This window comes from Apodemus sylvaticus, chromosome 17, assembly GCF_947179515.1.
Source record: "Apodemus sylvaticus chromosome 17, mApoSyl1.1, whole genome shotgun sequence".
Lineage (NCBI taxonomy): Eukaryota > Metazoa > Chordata > Mammalia > Rodentia > Muridae > Apodemus > Apodemus sylvaticus.
In genome coordinates this window covers 49,231,316-49,251,710 of record NC_067488.1, presented here as the reverse complement: position 1 = coordinate 49,251,710, position 20,395 = coordinate 49,231,316, and the positions used below count along the sequence as shown (strand labels likewise).

The 20,395-nt window shown below is 47.4% G+C and overlaps 1 protein-coding gene and 1 pseudogene across 2 annotated transcripts in view; one reads left to right on the top strand and one right to left on the bottom strand.

The window, feature by feature from the left end:
• The window catches only part of Enthd1 (ENTH domain containing 1), a 107,019-nt gene that overhangs the window by 61,539 nt on the left and 25,085 nt on the right, over positions 1 to 20,395 (top strand). The window lies entirely within an intron of this gene.
• LOC127668079 (heat shock protein HSP 90-alpha-like) lies at positions 18,297 to 19,978 on the bottom strand (annotated as a pseudogene).

Here is a 20,395-nt window from a genome sequence, read left to right as displayed (position 1 = left end):
GTACATTCTGAGACCATACAACAACAGGTCTTGTGGTGAGGTAGATTCTAGACTAAGATTCCTGCACTACCTGATTTCCATTAATCCCCTGTGGCTGGCACATTGAGGTGACACTATTGGGGCTCCAGAAACCAGTGTGGCCCTTCAGAGCTACTATATAATAAGATAGGGAAGTGTGTGTATTTCTATGACAGTTGTAAGTGTCTTCTGGTATCTCTAGAGAAGGCCGTGTGTGTGTGTGTGTGTGTGTGTGTGTGTGTGTGTGTGTGAAAGTATTCACACCCAGTTCTATCCATGCAACATAGTCTCACACTTTCATCCCACTGTGGTTTTATAGATGCAGGGAGGCCTTCCTGGATACTAACCATCACCAGCCACCTCCTCACCACTAATGGCACCTTTCCCTCCCCCACGAGTGTTCTCCGCAGCACTTCTCCGCATACGACATACCGCATAGCTTATGAGCCTTTCTAAAGGCGTGTGACCCTCAGGTGAAGACAGAGCCAGTAACTGCTTCAGATGGAGCACTTGTAGGGGTGGGAGCGATCTACATACATTGTTTTCATGTATGAAATTATCACATAATATACAATAAAACTTATATTCAATATAAATATACAATAAAATTCAGAAATGCTGAGCGATGCTGGCTCCTGAACTGTTTATGAACTTTTAGCTGAAGAGGTGATCTAGCCTAAGTCATTTTGATGAATGCATACATTATAAAAATGTCATACAAGCCCCACTGACAGTTCCAATGGGGAGAGTCGAGTTCAGTGTAAGCTAGGCTGACAGACTTATCAGAGTGGTCATGATCTCCTAGAGGTGCAAGTCCCAGGCTGACTTTATTTGAATGAAACACCAAGCTGTGTGCTTATTATCAAGAATGAGTACATTATCCACCCCACAAAAGTTACAAATGCCTGCTGTGTGTCAGGCATTGTGCACCCACGAAACAGCCTGTGGCTAGCAGGAGCCTTGCTGGGGGGCACTGTATACCTGTGACCTAGCACTTAAGAAGCAGAAGCAGGAGGGTGGCCTGACTGCATAGCAAGTCCCAGGCCAGCCAAGGTTCCACGTCCAGGTCCTGTCACAATAAAAGAAACAAAGAGAAACAAAGATGACAGCCATAGTCAGAGCTTATTAGATAAGTGGGGGTCAGGAGGAGAGGACACCGTGCGAGCCAGCGGGACACCCAGCCTCACCCTGGGAGACCAGGGAAGCTTTCTGGAGAAGGTGTTGTCCAGGATGGAGCAACAAGGGTGGATGATGACAAAAACAGTGGCTGACCAAAGCACTACATGAGCTGCAAGTGTTGCAAGTGCTGTGTTCACTGCACATGCTGCTTGCCCTGCATGTGCTGCATTACTGCATTGCTGCAGGCTTTGAAATGCCTTTATTTTTCATCTGCATAACAATTTTCTGAGATAAATGAGGAAAATCCACATGGAATGTTTAAATAACCTGCTCAAGGTCAGGGTCAGGGTTTGGAGAGGAGAGGAGAGACTGCCTTGGGGGAGAGGCTGGGGGTAGAGCAGGAGGGCAGGGGTCAGAGGGAGCTGGCCACTCTGAGGAACTGGAAGCAGCTTAGGGAGACCTTGAGGCTAAGTGGGTGGCAGGAGGGGTGCCAGGTGAAGCCAGAGGGTCAAGCAGGACTCTGGATGAAGGGAGCCATGGATCAGTGTCCAAACACTCCAGACAGTGAAAGAACACTGTGACTAGTCATTGGCCGTAGTGTTAGCCAGGGTAACCATAAATCTGCATATTTCTGGGCAACATAGCATGGATGGCCAGTGTCCTGACAAGCCACACTGAGGACATTCGATGGTGTCCAAAACAGTGTGAAGCTTTTGGGTGCTTTAACACAGGACAGGATGCGGCCTGATGCTAGCTAGTGTGAGAAGAAGACTTTGTGCATTGCAGAGCAAGGTGGGCAGTTAGTGGGTCAGACAGACAGTGGGGTATGCTCCAGGTCCCATCCTGCACTGATGTCTGCTCACTTGGAAGAGTCGCCTGTCACTACCTCCTCCCACATGGAAGCCAGCTTGGGCACTGCTTCCCTGACACTGTGATCTCTGGCTTTGTCCCTGCCTGCCACTCCTCCTCATTTGTCTGACTCCAGCTCAACTCGTCTGGGTTCATCTAGGATGCCATTTCTCCCAGGGAGCCTTCCCAGGTGCGCAGAAGGTACAGCTTGCTTCTGCTCCTCCAGGCTCCAGGGGCAGGCCCTGCTTCCTCACACAGGGGCAGGCCCTGCTTCCTCACACAGGGGCAGGCCCTGCTTCCTCACACAGGGGCAGGCCCTGCTTCCTCACACTAGTCCGCAATTCTGGGAGCAGTGAGTACTCCCTTAAATGCTTCCTGATGAGTAAGCCGCATTGAGATGCCCCAAAGGAGAATGCAGTAGAACAGCAGCCATCCTTGGAGTTTCCATCCTGTGCTTTTTGCATATGCTTTAAAAGCGCCTTCAAAGAAGATCTATCGCAGCTTTAAAAGGAAGGTGGCCTGTACCACACAATGGAAGTGCTCGGGAGTTCAGGCTGGGCTCATTTGCCTGCAGAGCCTTTTAAAGCTTCAGAGAACTTTCCCATCCCCGGTGACACTTGATTGTTGTGCTTGCTAAGGTTCTGTGGGACGGGAGGGACCGCACACGCACAATGAATTAGAACTAGTATCCAGAGCGCAGCGAGGGTGTGTGCCAGGGCCTTGGCCAGACCGAGGTATCATCCACTGAGCTCTTCCTTTCAGTCTGCTGTGACCCCAGGAGCTGTCCCCAGTGTGGCAGGTGCCCAGGGATGTCACATCAGTGGTCATGCCCCAATCCCCACCGCTGCCATCAACAGCGCTGGTTCCTACATGTGGGCAGTCACTTACATCAGCAAAAAGGGCTGCAGGTGGGCAGGACAGCATCACTGTAGCATCCAGAGGGACGGTGTTCATCCTGAGCTGGCACAGGCCCCTCAGGGATGGAGAGAGTGTCTTGCTGATGCTTGAGCTGTAGGCGTGGTGTTTTCAAGCCAGACCGTTAGTATGCAAAAGGGATAGCTGTGTTTTTCGATGTTTCAAGATAACCTTCAATCTCCTTGGTTATTCTTGGAGTTTGTCTATATCCATCTTCAACTCAGATCAGGTTAGGGTTTCCCTTCCTCCCCCAAACTCTCCAAGGAGCCTTGGCACTGTAGCTTTACAGACAGGGAATACCTGCTCCCTTCCCCGGTGTTTAGGCATTTCTTCAGTGTGGCCTCTGGTGAGAGGAATCTCATGCCATTGTCTTAGGATTGCCTCTCTGTCTGCCTGCATCCATTGACCTGGTCTAAATTGGCAGGCTGTGCAGGTCCATTTTCTCCTTGCCCCATTATGAGGTCTGTCCATTACACCATCCCCTCCACTAACTTTCCAACCCCAGGAACTGCTGGAACTGCTCCTACATCTCCTGTGGCAGACGCTGAGTGGCTAGCTCAGGTGCTACTTTTCTCTCCCTTCCCTTCTACCAGGGTGATATTTCTTGGCCAGCACTCTGTCCTGATCTGCTATCGGGATGAAGAGGGCCAGTGAGGTGGGCACAGTTCACTGTCCCAGGCTTTGCCTGCAAGGCCAGTTGAATCCTCTTGGCCCTCCCTGGGAGTGAAAAACCACACAGAGCAGTGGTGGTTGTTGGTGGTGATGCTGTTCCGTCTTGTTTGCTGATGGATGCTCAAACAGTAGCTAGCTGGTAGGCTGAAAGGTGCTGTTTGACTGGCTTGTGTCTGGTTTGTTTCTTTGTTGTGGCAGTGCTGGGGGTTAAACCTAGAGCCTTACATATACCAGTTCTACCACTGAGCTACATCCATCCCCAGCCCTGTCTGTCATTAATTGAAGACTTCCATCTCTAGACCCATCATGCATCTGGCTGGGTAGTGATGACATCATACAGGTGGCTGTGCTTGGTGGAGGTTTTTGGGGATTCACTAGTATGTGGAGCTGTGGGAACAGAGGCCACCTGATAATACTTGTCCATCCTTCTGCTTTTGATAATACTGCGTCCCCAGTTCCTAGCAGACTCCCAGGGATTGTTATTGGGGTGTCTGGTGAGTGCAGAAGCGATGAGAAGAGACAGAAACAGAAGCTTGAGGGTGACCAGAGGGTTAAGACAGACTGGGACTTGGAGCAGGGGTGTTAAGGCTCATCAAATCCTACTCAGTGAAACTAAATGACTTACTAATTGAGGGACTGTTTATCAGTGAGTAACATGGTAAGAGCTATCCTCATACTCTAAATTAAAGCCAACACCCAGAGATTGTTGCCTTTCTACAAATGTAAACTAGAATAGCTATCAACTAGATATCAGTTGCAAAATAGATGTAACGTTCCAGAAGGAAAGATTAGGAAATTAGATTTTAATTAAACAAATAGCTACTGGATTCCTGTCATGTGTTAGGTGCTATGGTGGGTGTGGATGTACAGCAGACTTTGTATGTCCCCTAGAAATTTCCATTCTGGCTGAGGTAACAGATGGCAAACAGGTAAAGTATTTACAGCTGTGGTACATGGAATGAGGAAAACAGACCATGAGCTTTGTAATTCTGCGGTGCCTTGTGTTAGAGTGCCTTTCCCCAGAGCGATGGGAAGTGAGGTAGGATAGTGGAGAGGCACGGTCTGTCTCTGTCTGTCTGTCTGTCTGTCTGTCTGTTTTATTCTTCTCTCATATATTATACACCAGCTGCCATTTCCCCTCCTTCCCCCACACATCCCCTCTCCCCTAGATCCACACCATTTCCCTTCAATAAAAAGAACAGGCCTCCCACGGTTACCAGCCACGTACATCACAATAAGATCAGGCACAAACCCTCATATCAAGGCAGGGCGAGGCAACCAGGAGGAGGAAAAGGATCCCAAGTGCAGCCAAGACTCAGAGACACACACCCCATTCCCACTAAGCGACACCGCCATAATGCACATGTGGAGGACCTAGCTCAGACCCAGACAGGCTCTGTGAGCCCCTGTGAACCCTGCTTAGTTAATTCTGTGGGTCTTGTTCTCATAGCGTCCTTCTGAGTAAAGAAAGAAGGAGCCTGTCGGCCTAGGAGGAGGTTAAGTCCCCTAGGTTTCCAGGAGCCACAGGGCTGGGATGTAGCAGGAAGTGGGTGGTGTGACAACCATGTAATCCTCAGGGCAGGAGGCAGGGGAGTGTGTGGAGTGACAGAGGTGGGGGAGGAAGAGGAACAGAGGGACCGAGAAGCACCTGTGCCTGGCATGGCAGCTGTGGTTGGACAGAGCAGTAGTCCCGGAGGAAAGAAGACAGGTGTCCTGAGCTGTCGAGGTTTCCTTATAAGTGTGTGGCAGCCATGATCTCACCTTGCAGTCTTTGGAAAGTGAGGGTGTGACAGTGCCATTTACTAAGACGGAGGGGCAGCAGGGGTGGGGGGACCCGGGACAGCTTGTTAGCCGTATCAGCTGTTCTTCCCTGGGAGGACTGGCCGTAATGGAGGCACTGGGGACATCTAGACCAGAATGCAAGAAGGCAGTTGTCAGGATCTCTTTCCCTGAGAAGCCTGGTTTTTAAAAATTCTAACTCTGCTTCCTGGATGGCAATTGTACACTATACATTTAAGAAGTCTGATTTTTCCATTACACTGAATGCAGGCCATCGCCAGACATGCCCAGCCTTTTTAATAAATTCTTCGAGAGAAAAAAAAAACCTTAGTAGTTGACCCCTGACCTCCTTGCTGATTACAGTTCATGTTCAAGCTGTTGCCAGTTTTTCAAGCTGGCAGTTTGAGCAAACACGTGTGGTCCCTGGCGTGTTCATCTCAGTATTGCTGTCTTCCTCGGAGCAGAGTGAGCATGCAGTCATTGTCCTAGACACCCACAGGACCAGCTCATAAAGAGAAAACCTATTTAGGATCACAGCTTTGGTGGTGTCAGTCCATGGTCAGTTGGCTCTGCTGTTTCAGGGCCTGTGGTAAGAGTGCACCTTATGGTGGGAGCCCATGGACGATCGGAATCTCTCACCCTCATGGTCAGGAAGCAAAAGAGGAAGAGGAGGGTGAGTCCCACAATCTTCTTCAAGTCTATGTTCCCAGACACCTGACGGTCTCCTACCAGGCTCCATCTCTTAAAGGTGCCATCACCTCTCACTAATTCCACTCTGAGGACATGCCTTTAACATCCAGGCCTTTTGGAGACACTTAGCATCTCACTGTGGCCAAGAACTAAGCAACAGAGCTTGGCCGTGGCTCTTGCCGTGGGTCAGCTCTTTCAAGTGAATGGGGATCAGAAAGGGGCTTTGCTTCTAGGCAGGTGCGTGATTCATTTAACTTAGAAAAGGAAACCTCAGAGAGGAGTCCACCATAGTTTAATGCCTGTTGCCAGTCCCTTCCCTTCTGTAACGTAGGAAAGCCTGGTTATCCAGAAATTCCCAGCCGTAGAATTGTGACAGGTCTTTGCTCACACGCCTTTACTGCCATCTCCATCTCTGGTGGCTCCAGGTCACTCCTGCCAGGACTGTCGTGACATCTCCTTTAGTGCTCTCCTTCCCTGAGCCTCACTTCTGTCCGCCATCTTGTCACTTATCCTCGAGAACAGCCTTCCTGGCCTCTCACGGTTCCAACAGTGAGGAGCGCACTGCTGCAGGTCTTCCCACCATTCAAAGCAGATGAACAAATCGAGGCAAGGATGAGAGATAATGTTGTATGCATGGCTGGGGGCTGGAGAAGAATGACAAGGGAAAAATGAAAGGCAGACCTGGAGAGCTGGACCGTGATCGGAGCCCGTAGCTGCAAATGTAAACAAGTCAAAAGCCAGGTCCTCCTAAGGTGACTGCGGACCCCAGCATCACAGCCAGAGATCTCAGCCTTGAGCTAAGATCCTCTGCCACTTAGAAGGAAGGCTGGAAAGACACTCCGTACATGTCTGCGAACCACATAATCAAAGGGTAATTAAAAACAAAATTTATATCAGTTGAAAAATAATTATAACACCTAATTTGTGGTGTTAGAATGAGAACTAATTTCTCAAATAACTGTGGCATGCAACTGCTTCAGGACCCTGAGGACCCAGAAGGAGGGTTCATATGGGAGCTTTATATACCCCCAGCCTACATATGTATATTAGGATGTTAAAATGGGACTTTCTGCCTATTTGATTTTGCTTTAGGTGATAATAATAAAGTAGACACCAGATGTCAGGTCTCTGTATGGAAGTTTCTAAAAATGGATGAAAACAGACCCCAGGACTCTTGAAACACCTACAGAGAGAGGAGGGGAAAGGGGAGGGAGGGAGGGAGAGAGGGAGGTGGGGCAGAGAATTAATTACAGCAGTGCACTGTGGTGGAATAGATGGAGGTAGTGGTAAGATTTCTTGGGGAGGAGCTGATGTCACGCTGAGTCTCATCTTCCCCTCAGACTATTGTCACCATGTTGGGCCTACTTGGAGAGTGGATAACTCAAGAAGGGTGCAGGAAGCCTGGGAGGACATTCCCCCAACAGACACCTAGACTAGTGACAGGCTTCAGCCTAATCCCTGACTCGTTTTGGCCGGTGGGTAGACTATCGTTGCTTGACCCTGCCTTGTGAGAAGCTTTGAAGAATGTATTTGGGTTGGTGGCCCCCAGGCTAGAAACCTGACTCTTTCTAGTTGGTTTTAATCAGGATCTACCTGCAGGAGAGGGACAGTGTGGCTTGGATGGTGAGCCTCTGTGGCCTGGTGAATGGAGCTGGCCTGTGCCGTGCGGTTGCTCAAAGTATGAACCACACCCTTGTGGGCTGGGGGTAGGGGGTCATCATAGTTACCTTGAATCTTGTCTTGGAGGATAGAGAAAGGTATCACAGGTCAGAGAGGAAGGTGCCGCCTACAATTAGGTTTTCAAACCCAAGCTTCAGAGTCAGTTGTGACTCATGTCCTCTCATGTTACCTTTGTCACTGAAATGGAGGCACATCTAGAATTAGATCATCACCGGCATCTGATCCTGTCACCACCGTGATCTCTATGGGTCACTGTAGCAGCCTTGCGACCTGGCTCCTTCCTCATAACCTTTCTTCTCCTATCCTTTTCCTAGTCACCCTGCTACAGCCATCTTAGATCACTGGTATCCCTAGAAGGTGTCAAGCATCTGTAGGGACTTTTTTCTCTCTAGAATGTTCTTGACTTCTCTAGTGCCGATGATCAGCCTCGGTGGAGGCACCGCTGATCATCCTACATGAAGTAGTAACGGGGTCCCCACAGCCTTCTCGTTCTCTAACTCTGCCTCTGCCCCACAGGGTTTTATTTTCCCCCATAGGATTTATTACTGTCTGACTAGCTAAATATAAATCCTTGTTTAATTATTCATTTCCCCTCCCCCACCATGTCATCTGAGCTCCAAGGGGTACAGGCTTCGTCTTTTTGCGCACTGTCATATTTTTAGTACCTAGAATAGTGTGTGACACACCGCCTAATAAATATCATTTGGATGAATGAGTGCATAAAATGAAAGGAGCAGAAGGGGTGGGGGCTCGTCAATCTTAAATGCCACAGAAATGTCCTGAGACTGAAAATTTCCACTGGATTCAGCAATGGATGGGCCAGTGCCAGCCACCCAGGGGCAGCTCCATGAGAGAAGAGAAAGATCGTACTACAGTGCTATAAGGAGCCAAATAGTAGAGAAAGAAGTGAATTCAATGCAAAAAAAAAAAAGTATTGTTGTTTGGGTGAGTGGAGCAAGAAAAAGGGAAACCAAAATGGCCGACAGGCCTAGGAGAAGCATTTAAAGTGGAAGAGACTGGCTGGAAAGAGACGACTCTCACGAGATCCAGCAGCCACGCCTCTGGGAACCTTTTCAAAGGAAGTGAGATTACTGTATGTGGAAGAGATGCCCTCCCACATCTCCTGAAGCCCAGATGTAGATGTAATCAGAGTGTCGTCAGTGGAGGGGTGGACACAGAAGGGTGGCCCATGTGCGTGATGGAATACTCTTGGCTTCACAGAAGGAGGAGAGCTTGTTCCCAGCAGCCACGTGGATGAACCTGAAGAACGTTGTGTTGCTTCAAATAGGCCGGTCACCACAGAATAAAACACATGTGATTCCACACATACATGGAGTCTCCCAAAGCAGAAGAAATTCAGAAGCAAGAGAGAGAGTAGAGAGGCAGGTCATGGGGTGTGGAGATTTGGGCAAAAGCAATGACACATCACTGGGAGGGGGAGGCCCTGAAGACCCACAGTACCCCCATAAAGTCCTGATAAATTACAATGTAACACTTGAGAGTTTCTAAGGGAGGAGGACTTAAACATCTACAAAAGCATTAGTGCAAGAGGTGGTAGGTACTTAATTAGCTTCATTTAACTTCACATTGTATCTCTAGACCGAAAATCACATCTTATCACATAGACATTCACAGCTCCTGTGTGTGGTGGAGCTTGATAAACATGGCTATGCTGGCATGGGGAGCACATCCGTGGACCAGGGGGCAGCTAACACAGAGTAAAGACAGGAAGAAGTGCTGACCAGAGCGAGCCTTGGTAACAGGCACAGGACAAGGAGTGAGCTGAGAGGACGGCTCCTGACCCTCCAAGCTGAGGCTGAAGGGAGGTCTGGACACAGGCTGAGTACACTTCAGCTGGTTAGCATGAGGGGGTGCCAGGGCAGCTCAGTCTAAAGTCTGTCTTTCCCTGATGCTCAGGGAGGATCAACTGCTAAAAAGTAAGTGGGAAAGGTCATGTTGACAAAGGCACCTGAAGACAGCAGTGAGAGTTTGGAACTGTGTGTGAGAAAGAGGGCTAAAAGACCAGTCGAAGGGCGGGTCTCTCCTGCTGCTCCACTGGACAGCAGACCATGAGGTTACAGTGGTGTGCGTCTTCCAGCTGGAACTCCAAGTCTTAGGTAATCTACAGAGGTTAAAAGTCAGGAGGCATGAAGAGTTGGAGGAAGAGGTCTCAGGCCTGGAAGCCCAGTAAGGGAGCCATAGTAGTAGTCAAGGCCTAGTCAGCTTTAACACAGCGTGACACAGCCTGGAGGCACCTAAAAGGAAATCTCAGGTGAAGAATTCGACTAGGTCCTACTGACCTGTGGGCTTGTCTGTAAGGACTTGTTTTGATGGCCTTAATTGGTGTCAGTGGGCCCAGCCCACTGTGGGCTCTAGACAGTCTTGCATTTCCTGAAAAAGCCAGCACAGCCTGGTTCGCGCAGTGAGCCAGCAAGCAGCACTGGCTTTGAGTTCCTGCCTGCACCTCCCTCAGGCATGGACTGGGATGTTGAAGTGTAAGCCAAAATAAATCCTTTCCTCCTCTATGAAACTAGAGCGGGCTCTCAAGGTCCCCTGAAACTTGGGGAGGAGCTGTCACAGGACCATAATAGCCAGAGCAGCCAGCAGCAGCAGAGGGACAAGGACAGTGACCAGGAAAGAAAGAGAGACATCACCATCACTGGTGTGCTTTCTCTGTTCTGACACCCACAGGACAGAACACTAGGGACAAGAAGTGGTCACACAGATCTCAGGATGAGTAGGGAAGGAAGGAGCAGAGGCGAGGACACAGGAGCATGTGGGACCTCCTGTCCCGGAGGCCAGCCTGCAGTGCAGGGCTGAGGCTGGAGGAGCCAGGCTACAGGCAGGGATGCTGGGTCCACTCCACCAGCCGCCACCCTCAGCCCTGCTGCTGCACTTCCCTGTTGGTCTTTGCCCTGTCGTCTTCCAGCTCCGACTTCCTGTCACCCACGGACTCATTAACATCCTTCTAGGTTTAAAAGAATTTTAGATGTTCTATTTGGATTCTTTAAAGAATAATCTGCTTACTCTTCACTCATCTTTCCCGAAGGTTTTTCTCGTCTTAGCTGGTGTAGCTGGTGTTTTATCTCCACGCTTACCAATTGCAGTGACTGAAGTCTTTTCTGGGTTGTGCCTCCTCGGTACACATTCTATCTGCAAAGTGCTATTTCATGAATGAAAATATGTAGAGTGTGCTGCACTGAGAGAGAATAAGCCAAACATAGAGAAGTCATGGAACCGTGCTGCAAACCATTCAAGAAGAATTGTTTCCCGCACAGAGAGCAGAGGGAGCAGCCGTGCAGCAGCCTGTCTAGGGGAGGGGCTGCTTTGCTTTGTCTCTGCAAATCAGTAAGGTGGTCCCAGAGGGATGTGCTCTCAGGATAATGCTGCTGCTTTAGTGGCAGTCCTGCCTCTTGAGAACCAGCATTTCTTCTTCATTCACAGTATAAAGTGTATTTAAGGCTGGTTGCTATGCTATAAACCTACCCAAGATTTTCCCTTACTGTTGAAGTAAACAAGTTAATTCTTGGGGTGCATGCCTAACTGGGAAAACATTGGAGAGTTCCCACTCTGTGTCTTATCGTGGTCTTCCAGAGTGTGCCCTTCTCTGTGTCCCAGAAGCCACCACTGAGGACTCGTGGGCACAGGCCACGCTCTGTACCTGAGGTCTGCAAGAGCAGGCTTGCTCCCATTCTGATCACTTCCAGGGAGAGCCGTGGTAAGGGCTGAGTGCTCCACCGCCTCCGCTGGCCCCTAGTGACTGCTCTCCGCACCTGGGGGTGCTTCCCACACTTTAAAGTATTTTGTAGTCTAAAATAATTTAATTCTGGCTAGAATTAAACCTCTGACCCAATTTAGCTTAAATTTCCCCTCCTCTGGAGTCATCATTTGTCACTGTCAGTCTTCTGGTCACTGTCTTTTGCCTGCTTATCCCCCAGGGCTGGGGTGTGTTTGCCTCACAGGGTGACCTTTGCGTGGCAGATGCCAGCTTTCTTCTCCCCGGAGCCTCAGAGACACAGGCTGTGAGATGGGCTGGCACTGATCACCGCCGCACGAAGGCCTCCATCCTCCTTTCTAGTCTCCAGTCTAGGGAAGGGACGCGTGAGTTTTTATTCCTGGCAAACCTTAGCTGTGACATAAAACCTGGTAATGAGCACTCTGCCTATTTCATCATCCACTCGTTACCGTCCATCTTCATGGCCTGGAAGCTGCTAGCTGCCCCATTTGATGCTCTTTAGGTCTTTTTCTGTATGTTCCAGTCTCCGTCTCCTTGTTAGGATAGAGCCACTGCGCCAGGCTTTCTGAAAGCAGCAGTCCATACATCGGTGAGTCTCAGGGCTACAGTGTCGACCGTGTTTCTTCTTCCACACTTGGTTGTAGTTGTAGCGCCATTGGATGGGGCCATGCAACCCTTCCACCCTTAGCACAGACCTAAGGAGACACTAGCTGTTCCGATTTATAATTGTTTAGGATTTCATGCATGCACCACCAGAAGAAAACACTAAAAATTTTTTTTGTGTCATGCATATGATTTAACTTTTACATTCAATATCCATTTTATGTTAATAGCCTGCCTATTTTTAACCAATATATTAGTAAGCAGTTTAAATCACTCCTGTGTTAATAATTTGTAACTGTGGCCTCTTAGCAAAACGACCTCATTATTATTTTTACATCCTGTTTCCTCTGATTAACTTAATTACTAAAAGGGGAAAAATCCTTCAGTTACGCCTTTTTAAACTACAGAAAGCTGTATCTTGGCATCCATCTTCAGTCATGTCTGCCAGCCCTCTCCTTTGTAGCTGTAATTGGATCCTATGCGTCAGACCAACACGAGAACGCAGCACAGTGCCGGCTCTGTTGGAGTAGAACGCCCATTATTAGATTCATAATAACAAATACATAATAACACACAATGATTATAGTTCCTAGAACAAGCCCACAGAACTGCTGAAAAATGAAAAAGGGGTGTCAGCGAGGATGGGAGGGATGTTCCTTTCTGTCAGCAGGGTCTCTTCACTTAACAAACCTGAAGACTGTCAGGATGACATTACACTGACCAAGCACAACTGGTGAAACCCTTCCTGACCCAATGAGCAGGCTGGCTCTTTGGCACAGAGACAGTTTGCTGGGTTTGGTGTTTTCTGGCATGTCCGTATTGGTCTGTGTAAAGGACACAGTCTGGTGTCTCCGCAGAGAATGTGCTGCCCTGAAGGACAACTCTGGAGCCTACATGGCCGGCCTTTCGGGTCCTATTTTGTATTAATCAGGTCTATTGGCAGGTGACTAAGGCGGGCCGGCGCAGTCTCATGATTAACACTGAGCCTCCTATTGAGGAGTCAGCTGGATAGATGCTGGAGAGAAAGCTCTGACATTCAGGTTTAAATTGAGAGAAAATGAGAAACCAGATAAAGCCAGGCAACCAAATTAATTCACTCAGAAACCCTCCCCACCTTTTCATGGAATTCACAGAAATTCTCTCCTGGAAAAGATTGGGAAGCCTTCTGGAACAATCACATATTCGTGTTCAAATACAGAAAGGCAGGACCAGTGCTGCACTCCAGCGGAGCCCTCACGTTCTTGAGAGCTTTGGAGAAACATCCCCAAATGCCGTCCATTCTTCATGTGTTCAACAGTCATCTTCCCCAACCTTCTTCTCAGGAGATGATAAACAGGCTGAGACACACATGAACCAGCTTGACATGCCCATGCCCTCTAGCCTATGGACCAACAAAGTGACCCTGAGGTAAAACTGAGTGGTGAGGCAGTCATGGGCTCACGTGCATATCTTGGACAGAGGATGGTTAGTAAAGGAAAGTTTTCTGAGTGCAGCTGGATCTACCAACTTCCTTTGTCCCTTCCTCGATTCCCCAAGGCAAAAGAATATTAAATTCTTGAGTCTGGCTTCTAATCCTTCTTTACTTGAACCCTGTGTGATCCTGAATAAACCCCTGGATATCTTGGTGTCTCTAGGTCATGTGTATCAAAGGACTGCATCAGGATATCCTTTCTTTCTTCCCCTGGCTCTGAAGATGATTTTGTTAATGACCAGATCACTGGGGACAGCAATGACTATCAGACACTCCGCCCGTTCAATAGGGTTTACACTCTGAGGGGTATCATTATACTGGAGGTGACAGGTCTGTACACAAGAAATTTGACCGAGTTAGAAACAACACATTTGTTTAGTGCTGTGATCCCTGAGCTTAGGATGCTGCCTGACATCTTTGTACATGTTTGTCGAATGAATGGATACATTTGAAATAATGAGGTTGGCCAAAGAAAATGCGGTACTCATACAGTATTCATTATACAGTAACAAGTAAGGAAAGCAGATTAATTTTAACTTGGAAAGTTAAAAAAAAAAGTTGTTTTTTTTTTTTTAACAAGTAAGACATTGGACTGGGCCTTGAAGAATTAAATCATCTTTGTTAGTGAGGGAAATAATTCTGCAGGCTGAGGTCTGCTCATGAGCAAAGGCATGGGCCCACCCTAGGGATGCCGACCTAGAAAGTGGTGATCCTTGGCCAGCTGTAAGGTGGGGCAGAGAATTTCAGCCAAGGGAACAGCTGGTAGAGGCGTGGCACCGGGAGGGGCATGGAACTCAGGACAGCAAAGCATCGCTGAGCCACGGTTTTCCAAGGGTAGTGGTGTGCTCACTCATGCAGATCCTTGAGCTGCACTAGCTAGCTAGAGGACCAGTCACTCCGGTGCGCTGTGTGGTGTGAACTCAGCAGGTGGATGGGAAGATCCAGAGACTGTGGTGCGAGGGAAATTGATGGGTGTGTCATCAGCGATAAAGTAGCTATCAAGGCTAAGCAGTCAGGATGGGGAGCAGCAGCAGAGCTCAGCAGAAACCAGATTAAAACGTGAATGGACTGCACAGACCACCCTAGTTCTAGCTGAGGCCAGCAGCAGATGATGCCTTATTGTGGTCAGAAAGAGTGAAGTGGCAAGAATATACCGGTGACATTCAGAGGAGAGTGCTGCAGGAGACAGTGGGACGGCTGCCAGGAGCAGAGAGGAGAGCAAAGTTCCACTAAGGTGACTAAGGAACGGGCTCTGAAAGTGCCCCACGACTTCTGTTTCCTTCCTCCCAGCTCCTGCACATCAGGCAAGAGGTCCACGGGCCTGGCTTTCTCCTGGCGTTCTGGATGTAGCCCCTCCCCTCTCCACTGCACGCTAATAACTGATAACACTAAACAGCTTGTGCCTGCCCTGCTGATCAGACACGGATGCTGTTGCAGCATCTTTCTTTGCTGAAGTCCATTTACTTGGGCACTCTCCCGTCTTTCTCTTCTGCTCTGACTTTTTACTGCCTTGTATTGCTGGATGATTGGCCTACTTAGTGTCTCTCTAGAGTCTTACCACAGCCCACAGTAAGTCGCAGGTATCAATTAGCTGGCCATTCCTCTCCCTCCATTGCACACTCCTGTCTTGCCCCCTTGTTATTTCCTACCTTGTTATTTTTTCATAGTCCTTGCTATCAGACACAGAGCTTCCCTTGTCCTAGACAAACACTCGACCCCTGAGCTGAATCCAGCCCCCAAAGTGCTGCTTGATTGAGCACTCTTGATTTTCACTTTCACACACAGCCTGCTTTGATGGCGTGTGAAGCTGCCGTCAGGGAGAGGCACGTTAGGGACTAGTTAAATTTAACAGATCTTTAGGTTTCTTCTCTATGTAAAAGCATCCTGAAGGCGGTAAAGTCAGAACGCAGGCACTATATTGCAGGTAATTAAGTAAAACAATGAATTCTTAGAGGCACACTTTATCATTTCAGAAAAGGCAAGGATTAGGGTGATGTGTTGTCTGTGGAAATAGCTTCTAGAAGCAGTAATTGTCTGGGATGGGTCTTGTGGGGTTGGTAGGGTTTAAACCACTAAAGAAGGAAGGTTAGCTGGTAGGTAAGATGCCGGGAGCAGGAGTCTTGAGAACACAGCACAGGGTCTGACTGCAGGTCATTCTGGGTATGTGCCAGGTAAGCCATGGAGAATGGAAGCTGTGGGATGCGGAGTTAGTCGCTGGCATAGGAGGGGACTTCCACATACAAACTATAAATAACTACAGCAGTGGTTATAGAGAATTAAGTTGGCTTGTTGCATAGAAGGAGGGGGTAGAACTGGGCTGCTTTACTGTAGACTCTTCAGAACATTTCCATATTCTGCTCAAGCAAACATTTTAAGATAATGTGCTGTACATTTGAAATCAGTTATTCAAGCATTCTACCAACTGAGCTGTGTCCCCAGCCATCGCCGGACTCTTTTTATATCAAAGCGTTCAGTTCATTGACTACATTGCCAGTGTGGGGCTGAGGATGCAGCACAAAGAAGAGTGCTTGCCTAGCATAGATGGAACCCTAAGTTCAATTCAGCATAGTTAAAAAAAAAACTTACTAGTTTTAATAAAAGTCCAAGCAGACAGTTTGCAGTTTTCCTCCTAGATTACCAGGATATGAATTGAGAAAAATAGAAGAACTTTGGTCTAAGATGATTTGTTGAATTTTAAAAATATCTATCTATTTACTTTGGTTCTTTAAGGTAGGGTGTCATGTAACCCTACCTAGGTTGGCCTTGAACTCTTGATTTTTCTGCCTCCAAATCCCAGATGCTAGACAGAGCGTACATCATGAACCTCCACAGCCTGCCAGCTCATTGAACTCTTAAGCTTGTGTTTAATTGTTAGTGTTTGTACTAAGTATTAACATGGCGTCTAGAGTCTCTACCCGTGCCAATGTTGATATTTGCACTGAGCGTTCTTAAGATTTTTTTCAAGGGAAAGAGATTGCCATCCTGAGCTGTCCTGGCTTACATACCGCTGCATTTGAAAATAATCTCATTACATAAAGAGCAAAATATTTTTCTCAAATACAATGGAGTGTCAAGGGAAATATTTAAATAAAATCCCTCTTAAGGAGTACTTAAAAGCAAATATAGTAACATATACATGCATTCTGAAATACCATGACTCTGGTTTCCTACTAGGATATATTAATACTTCTAACAAAACCTTTTACCAACTAAATATAACTGGGTCATATGCTAATTAGTAACATTTCAAAAGAGGTTATTTTCATCCACCAATTTTCTGTTTCCTTCCATTATTATGAACTTGTTAAACTATCTTAAATTTAGAAAACAGAAGCATTACCTTCTCATTGGTTTTTGGGTCTGGGTTTTTCCTTCCATTGGGAAGACACTACTTGAGTGCATCCTCCAGGACTGGCACTGCTGGGTGCTGGGACGGACAACTCAGGGCCGTGGGGCCGGCGGGACAAGGGGAGAGTGAAGGGTGCAGTGTCTCAGATGCTCTGCAGGCTCCAGCCAGGCTCTGGTAGTGGAGGGCATAGTAAGACAAGGCAAGGACAGAAGGGCCAGGGCAGGCACTGAAGAGACAGCGGTACTTGAGTTGAATTTTCAAAGACAGAAGAAGGCAGACATTGTAGTAGAAGGCTGGAGTCACAGCACTCAAGAGACAGGCAGGAGGATCTTAATTCTAGGCCATCCTCAACTACAGAGTCAGACATTGTCTCAAACTCCCAAAAAGTAATAGAAAGCAATATAAATATGTATGTATATATATATATATATATATATATATAAAGATTATATAATACAGATTATATAACAATAATATATATTACATATTAATATATAATACATCTTTACCTTTTAAAGCAGAATGTGACTGGACACTATATTTCCATTCATGAGCTTAGGACTTTGTACTTGGTATTTTACTTTGGAAAACAAGCCTTGTGGGAAATCCCTGTCAAGTTGTTTCAGCTTGTATTCTTCTAAGACTGGTACATACAGAATTAACTACAGAGTATGAAAACTTAAAAAAAGTGGATCCTCAAAGTTGACAGGCAAGGTTTCTTAACAAGTTTTCCCTTTTAAATGTGAAGTTGTGTCTTAGAACATGTCTTAGCTATGACTTCAGTGATGGGTGATTTGGTCTACTAAGGAATCCAGCTTAAATAGTTCACAGAGTTAACAACAGGTTACATTACATCGTAAAACAAGCTTCCTACCAGCCTGTTGAAACAGGCCTACAGTTTCACGGTATAAGAAGCAGAAGGAAAGCTTATCTCCCTTTAGTTTTCATGCCACACAGATGCTAACAAAATGTTAACAAAAATAAACAAAAATCCTTGAAAACGTCTCATCAGAGGGCTGGAGTAAGCACTATCGTGCGGTTCTTCTGCTGACTCTTAGTCAGCCTCCCCACGCTCCACGTGTCCTCACCTCCTCCCAGGGTGAGCACCTCTTCAGCTACAGCAGCACCGGGCATCGTCCAAAGTGAGATCACCTCCATCAGTTCCCAGACCGAGCTTGATCACCCTGTAGATCCTGTTGACTTGTGTTCACTAGGGATCTTCCAGAGTGAAGCCGAGAGTCAGGAGTCTAGCTCAGACAGCAAGATGAGCTGATCCTTCACAAACCTGCCCTTCTGTCAGCCTGTGCCTTAAGGTTTCAATAATGGAGTGGTCCCATCATTTCCGGCTGCCGTGTCACCCAGCATTGAGTTCTCCTTGAGGGCTTGGGCTTTCTTGATTCTCTCGTGTTTGCCATTTACCCACATGTACCTTGATGCCACCACTTGGGGATGCCACCAATCCACTTGACCCTTTCAACCTTCCCCTCCAAGATGCCTATCATAAGTTTGCAGAAGTTCTTCAGACGTTGTCTTTTTATCTTCCTGTTTTCTTTTTCTCTCCTTAATCTTTTGCAAGTTGCTGTCCTTCTGTGGTAACTGGCACAACGGTCTTGCCCTTGCCTTCAGCTGTGCACACTGTTCTCACCCATGGGCTCAGTCACATGGACCACTTCCAAGCCACTGTGTCAGAGACAGTCCATGAAAGCCACGGTAGCTACTTGGTCCTTGGTCTCAGCTGTGATAAAATGGGTGTGTTTCTAGTTTTCCTTCATTCTGGTGCAGTAGTCCTTAAGAGAAAGCACCGCTTCCCCAGAAGCAGACGTGTAACCGTCACCACAGCTCTGACAGTGTCTTCCATTTTGAGTCTTCCTGAATTCCAAGCTTGACAACCTTGAGAACTGCTCATAAAGCCTTTTGTTGTTCTCTTTGCCTTCTGTCAGTTCAGTGAAGAGTTCTAAGCATTTCTTGACCAAATTCTTTCTGATAACTTTCAAATTTTGGCTTTGCTGCAACATTTCATGGGCAATAATTAGAAGGAGGTCCTCAGAACCCACCACTGCTCTAATGAAATTCAGATTCTCTGGGACTGACTCCTCACAGTTACCCATGATGAAAACTGTATACATACGACCTGATGCTCCTTTTCCTTTATGTTTTCAAACAGATGGAAAGGAATGTGTCTTGGGGCAAGAGAAGGTCTGGGAATTCCAGTTGTCCCTCCACAGACAATGCTTTGACACAACATGTTCTTCCCGGCCACCACAGAACTCAACATATTCTTCATCAGGATGTCTGGTCCAAACAGGCTTTGTTTCACTTTGTTTTTCTTGATCAATGTACCTTTCCTTAATCTTCCTATCACTATCATTTTCTCCTTTTTCATCAGAACCATACATTTTCTATTTCTTCTCTTCCTCTTTATCTCCTTTTTCTTTAGCCCCATCATTACCGACCATCTTCTCTCATTTCTTCTCCACAAAGCCAATAAACTGGGGATGCTTCTTCACCACCTCCTCTGTTCTCCTTTCCTCCAGATACTCTGGCTTGGTGTTCTTTCACACGTAAGGCAACCTTTGTTCCACAGCCCCTTGCTTCACGGCGTCAGCCTTCACTGTGCATGATGCCCCTGCTGAGGATGCCCAGGTGTACAGCCCATCGCCATCCTGCTTAGTGACCACAGCCACAAAGCAGGCAGAGTAAAAGTCCACAGCAAACTGGCCAGCCATTGAGACATCTGCTCCAGCCTGCAAAGCCTCCATGGCGGCTTTGGTGCTAGACTGGCAATAGTGCCAAAGGTTGTTGAGCAAGTTAGCCTTGGTCATCCCAGTTCCAGTAGCCATAATGGTGAGGGTTTGGTCTTGTTTACTGGGGATGAGATTAACATGCAGGTCCTTCCCAGAGTGATAACTAGGCTCTGTCAGACTCCCATCACTGATCTTACCCAGAGCATCTGATGAATTTGAAATGCACTCCCTCAGAAAAAAATGTCCTTGTTCAAATAGAAAGTGTTGATGATCAAGGACACTAACTGGAAAATGTTTGCCTTAAAGGGAAAAGTCTTAACCTTTTCCTCTTCCATTGGTTGGTCTTGGGTCTGGGTTTTATTAATCCCACTGGTTGAGAATAAGGCCACTACCACAATTTAAAGCCAAATTTGAAGCAAACTTTGATTAATTACTGGCCAGGAGGATGGACTCTGGCCAAGTCCATTCTTGGGTTCTCAGGAAATGGCCACAAGTTTTTCAGGTGCTTTAAAAGGCAAAACCACCCCAAGGCCACCGTCTTTCCCATCAGGTCCAATCTGGGGCAAGCACATGTCCTGACACACTTCCTGCCTGCATACCTCCCACATACATCCAACCAAGGGCAAGTGTACATCCAGATGTGTTTCCTGCCCATGTATCCCCCACCCACATGTGATCAAGCACATCCTGTGCAGATGGGTCAGCAAACTTATTTGGGGGGAGTGAAAACATAAACAATAGCCTCCAGCATTTAGCTTTGGTTCTGTGTG